The sequence below is a fragment of the Gossypium arboreum genome, chromosome 3, assembly GCF_025698485.1.
Source record: "Gossypium arboreum isolate Shixiya-1 chromosome 3, ASM2569848v2, whole genome shotgun sequence".
Lineage (NCBI taxonomy): Eukaryota > Viridiplantae > Streptophyta > Magnoliopsida > Malvales > Malvaceae > Gossypium > Gossypium arboreum.
Genome location: NC_069072.1, coordinates 33,274,940 through 33,281,160, shown reverse-complemented (window position 1 = coordinate 33,281,160; position 6,221 = coordinate 33,274,940). Strand labels below are relative to the sequence as shown.

General features: G+C 34.6%; 1 non-coding gene across 1 annotated transcript; it reads left to right on the top strand.

The window, feature by feature from the left end:
• Window positions 1–4,741: 4,741 nt before the first annotated feature.
• LOC128291055 (small nucleolar RNA R71) lies at window positions 4,742–4,848 on the top strand. The gene has a single exon (XR_008280832.1). It is a non-coding gene; the product is annotated as a small nucleolar RNA R71 (small nucleolar RNA).
• Window positions 4,849–6,221: the final 1,373 nt, after the last annotated feature.

Genomic DNA, 6,221 nt, shown 5'->3' with positions numbered 1-6,221 from the left:
ACCAACTAAAGTTCGGATGTTGCTTCCACCCAGGATTATACGTGTTGGAATAGGGGTTATTATTATAATAGCCCAGTTTTAGGTAAATTAGAACAGTGGTTTCAGAACCACAAATCTGAGGTCCTAAAATTATTTTAATATTATTTTTGGTGATTACATCATTTCAATATATATGTGTGAAAATTTTGTGAAATAATTTTAACGTTTGAATGCCTAATTTGATAAAAGGACTAAATTGCATAAAATACAAAAGTAGCATGCTATAAGTTAAAAGTGCTAAATTGCCATGGTTGATTAAATGTGAAGTCCTTATGTTGTAATTAGTCCATTGATAGTGGATATGGACATAAATGGCCTTGAATTATGTAATTTAAAATGTTTTAATTAAGGGATAAAATGGTAAATTGGTTATTAAGTTAATATTAATAAAATCAAATCAAATTTTATATCATCTTTTATCATCCCTAGCCAAAAATCAAAAGAAAAGAAAGCCAAAGAAGTTGTTTTTAAGGTTCAGCCATGTTGGTGATCAATTGAAGGTTCGTTTTTGTTCCGTTTTCGATGATTTCTATGTTTTTGTGATCGTTGCTTTGAGTACTAGCTAGCCCATGTCTTAATTTTTGAAACTGTTAAAGATTTTGAGAGTTTTCATTGATGATTTATTGTGTTCTTTGGTATTTGATGATGAAATATGAATTTTTTATGATAGATTATCATGTTTTGTAAAGTGATTTTTAGTGAAATTTCATAAAAGGGGTTAATTTGTGAAAAAATGAAAATGTGTGGTTAGATGTGTAAAATATTGATAAATTTGGGCTATTAAGGAGCCTATAGAAATTCGGCTAGCTTGGGTTTAATTGAAATTGTTGTAAATTGTGTTTTTATAAAATAGGGACTAAATTGTAAGAAATGTGAAAGTTTAGGGCCGAAGTGCAAATTGGCTTAAATACGTGTTTGTGGATGAAATTGATTGAGTTAGTGATTAAATGGATTAATTTTAAATATATATAGATCAAGAACGAAAGAAATCGGATTTAGATCGAGGGAAATCGAAAGTTATCGAATAGTCGATCCGGTCCCTCTATTCTAACTACGAGATAAGTTCATATGCAAATAAATGCTTTTAAATTGCATTATATACGTTTATTTTTCATTGAAATGTTAGAAATGTTGAACGAGCAATTACGAGCAAGAATCAACGAAGTTACAATATCTGAAAGTCTTGTACGAACCTTAGGAATAGCATAGGATATGAATGTCATGACATTACGCTATCGAGATGTGATTACATGTAAGACCATGTCTGGGACATTGGCATTGTATTGTGATTACGTGTAAGACCATGTCTGGGACATTGGCATTGTTAATCGATTTCGTGTAAGACCCTTTCTGGGACAGTGGCATCGATATGTGATAACATGTAAGACCATATCTGGGATATGGCATTGTACGAGCTTATGTAATTTTCGAGTATCCTTAATGATCCTGAATGGTTCAACAGGAAAAGTCAAGTGGAGAAAGAATATGTGAAAGAGCTAAGTGATTCAGGTACGTACTAAATTCATATGAGTATTGAAAAGGGGAAATATTTGATGAACTCGATTAAGACATTGAATATATATTCAATGAGAAAGGTTTGTCCATTCGAAAGTGATTAGCTATGTTTAACATATTTGAATTGATATACAAATATTCATGTGTTGACTTTATTTGTAATATGGCTTACTAAGCTTTTGAAGCTTACTTTGTGTGTTCTTCCATGTTTTATAAATTATCAAAGCTAGTTCGGACATTGAGGATCATCGGGAACCATCATCACACTATCGACTACTTGTTGGTATTTTTGGATGCTTGTAGATATGGTATATGGAATGGATAGGCTAGTAAGTTGATGATATGTTTTATGGTTTGATATAGCCATGAGATTGAGCTTGCTTTTGTTGGAAATGTTGGTATGTATTTGGCCATTTAAGTTGGCTTAAAATTTTGTTTTGGATAAGTGTTATATGTGATGTATATACTGTCTTGTGTTTTGGTATTGTTTGCCATGGTTATGGATATGACTAAATGGTTACTCATTTGGTTAGTTGTTAATGTTTGAGGAATGGTATTATGGTATGGTTTATAGATGATGATTTGATATGTTTGAGAGGCATGATTTAGTTGATGGTAAGGTGATGAAAATACATTTAGAAGTTATGTGAATTTGGTGATTTTGGCATAATGAGTTAGTATGTTTTGAATATGGAATTGAGTAGTTGAAATGGTTGAGGATAGATGGCATAATATGTGTATGAATTAGCATGTTTTGGCTACCTATATATGCATTGAAATGGTATTATTGGGTTGCTTTGTGTGCATGAAAGAAGGGTGGCAAATTGGCTTTACAAATGACCTATTATTTGTCCACACGGGTAGAGGCTCAGTCGTGTGTGACATATGGTCATGCTACACGGTCGTGTGTCCCCTAAGGTAACCCTTCAAATTAAAGTCAGAATACCCTAAAGGTTTGGTGATAAACCGTAATTTATACATATTTTTACCCTATGTTTAACACATTTTATGGATGATTTCTCCTTAGAATTGGTGAATTTGATGCTCTTAATGCTTTAATTTCATGTTTTATACTTAGAAGAGCATAGGAGAGCGAAAGGAACGAGAAACGGGCCAAAAACGAAGAAAATGGGCCAAAGTATGAAATCAACACGGCCTGGACTTCCTCACACAGGCATCCCATATGGCCGTGTCAATTTGGTAGAATCGAAGCACGACTCACACGGGTAGAACACATGCCCGTGCCATTCTAACAGGCTCGAACACGGCCTGAAATAATCTCACACGGGCATGTTCCTACTGAGCCCAAGTTGAGTCCAATTCGAAAAAGGCCACTTTTGAGGGCTCTTAGGCATTCTAAAGCCTATAAATACACCCTAGAGGAAGAAGAAAGGGGACACACAGAATAGGGAGTAAGGAATTACTCCAAGGAAGCCGATTGATCCATCTCAGAAGCCGGATTCATTATCAAGACTGAAGATCTCTCCTCAATTTCCCTTTCAGGAGTTTTGGGTTTTCTTTATGTTTTGTATTCTTTATTATTCTGAGATGTTTTCTTATTTAGTTATGAACTAAATCCCCTAAATACCTAAGGGGAATGAAACCTAAGATGAATCTTGTTATTATTTTCTGAATTGTATGATAAACATTTAACTTGTTCTTAATTATGTGTTCTTAATTCTTGTTTTGATATCCCAGGATATTGATTCAAGATAAGCTCTTATTCAGAGGAGGAATAGACCCTGTCTAAGAGTACATTTGTCATAATTAAGCGGAGTTGATTGCGCGCCTAGACATAGGGTGACAAGATTGTGCCGGATTAGTGTGAAACCTAATAAGGGAATCCATAGATAGAGTTAATGCAACCATAGGGTGTTAATTAGAGGAAAGGTCTCAATTATTCAATCTAAGGATTAGACGTTATTAGTCTTAAATAGGGATAATAACATAACTTATGGATCTCTACGAAACAAGTTAAATGAATAAATCATCCGATTCGGAACCAGAATAACAAGTGCAGTCTAGGTGGATTTTTCCAGTATTGTCTTAATTCAATCGATTTTTTCAAAAGCAATTCCCCAATTCTATTCTCTGTGAGTTTTTAGTTTAGATAATTAGTTAGTTAAAACAAAACCTCTTTATTCCTAGGCTAAATAATAAAAAGGCAGTCATTACTAGTACTTTTAGTTCCTTTGGGTTCAACAATCCGGTCTTGCTAAAACTTTACTACTATTCGATAGGTACACTTGCCTACATCGCGATAATAGTTAGTTTCAAGAACGATTAATTATAAATATTTAAAACCTATCACGAAATCATGTGATCATTTGGCATGGCCTAGACACACGGGCTAGCACATGGGCGTGTGGTCGACAATGTGACCCAAGTCAGTAACCTCTCCAGTTTTCCCATGGCCATGGCACACGAGCGTGTCCTCGGCCTTGTGGTACAAGTTAGTATGTATGCCCTATTTTCACACGGCCTGTGACACGGGTGTGTTTGGTGGCCGTGTGAGGCACATAGCCTGTTCACACGGACGTGTGACCCTTTAATGTTTAAAAATTTTCTAAGTTTCCAAAAGTTTGTATATGTTATCGGTTTAGTCCTGAACCACTTCTAAACATGTTTTAAGGTCTCGTAGAGCCTTATAAGAGACAATGTGAATGATTTGAATGGATTTTATATATGAATGCATAAATGTATATGTTTTGTATGTGAATGATGTGTATTGATCGGTAATGCCATGTAACCCTATTCTGGCGATAGATACGAGTTAGGGGTGTTATAATTATTCCAGTCGAAATTACCCATATAGCACACAAATGATGGATTTGATAGGCATTCATTGAACACATGGTCTTCACCACAATAAACACATGATAGTTTAGCTGATTTTAATTCTTGGACTTCAGTTGGATTTTTCTTTGTTTTAATCATATTAGTCAAAGAAGATACTTGGGCTGTCAATGTAGTGATTGCATCCAACTCCATAATACCAGCAGCTCTCTTGCCCGTTCCAACTCTTATGGTAAGATATTGATAATCATTGTTGGAAATCTTTTCCAAAATCTCATGTGTTTTATTATAAGATTTATCCAACAAAGTACCATTGGCTGAAGCATCAACTACCATCCTCGTATACACATTCAACCCATTATAGAATATCTCCATCTGAATCCAATGTTGGAATCCATGCATCGGACTTTTTCAAATTAAATCTTTGAATCGTTCCCAAGGTTCATATAGTGTTTCATCCTTCAATTGCTGAAAATATGTGATGTCATTTCTAAGCTTGGCATTCATATTCGGGGATTATATCATAGCAAAAACCTTTTGCCAAGATCATCTATGATGCCACTATTCCCGATGGTAAAGCATTCAGTTATGCTCTCGCTCGATCTCTTAAAGAATATGGAAATAGTTTAAGTCGTATAGCATCTTCAAGTACACCCTGCTGCCTAAACGAGTTATAAACCTCTAGAAAAAGTCGTAAAAGCAGTCTTGGATCTTTAGTGGGCAGTCCACCAAACTATCCTACTTTTTGTAACATCTAAAACATTAATGATTTCAGCTCAAACTATTATGCTTGTATTTGTGGTCTGACTATCCCAGTATTCAGGTCGTCCAAAATTGGCACAACATGCTCTTGGATTATTCTATCTCTATCACCTATCACCCCACGAACATGAGGATTAGTGCCCTGCCCATTCAAATTATCATTCATACCAAGTATCACCCTACAAACAGGAGGATTAGCATCTTGACTATTCAGATTATCATTGAGGCCAGGATCATTCCCGTTCCTAACCATTTTTCTTAGTTCTTTCCACCTTTTTCATAAAGTTATTTCAATCTTTGGGTCAAAAGAATATTCTTTGTTAACAGGAATGTCTTTTCTCATACACTGATGGAAAATCTGTAGAAATTGATTATAACTAAGTTAAATAAAACTAATGGAATTAAGTAAAATAACCAAACCAAATTACACCAAATTGTGGATCCTCGGCAACGATGCCAAAAACTTGTCGTATGTGAATATGATATGCAATTTGTGGAAGTTTACATGTTGAATCAAGTAATAAAGTTATAAGTGAGATCGTCTCCACAAGGATCAGCTTAGGTACAGAAATGGTGAAGTTATGATAATGATTAATGTTACGGCAAAATCGAGTTAATTACATAGTGATAAATTAAAATAATAAGGATGAGTGCGAAATGTATACTAGCTAATATTGGAAAATGCTAACGCAAAGCAAGAATAAAAATGCAACCACCATTATGAGAATAATTACGTCAATAAAATGCGAGCAAATAAATAATTAACAAATAATGTTATGGCAAAGGTGCTACGGCAACGGATTGAAAGCCTACGATATTGATTTGGAAGGTTGGGACTACTAAGAATCTGTCCTTACTTTTAGTAATTCCTCAACATAATTGTACTTAATCTACTACTCAGAAGAGACCTAAAGTGACCTATTTCTTTCAATAGCAAGGTCTCAAGTTACCTAGCCTTTGTCTATAGGCCTTATCATAATACCCTGCACTGTTTTTTCTTCATTCTACACAAATGTTGCTCTATGTCTAGAGGTTGCTATGAGTATTCAGTCAAACACTCACTTGTATCATTCAATTTTGGTCCAACTATTCCAACCTTTTTTCAGAAT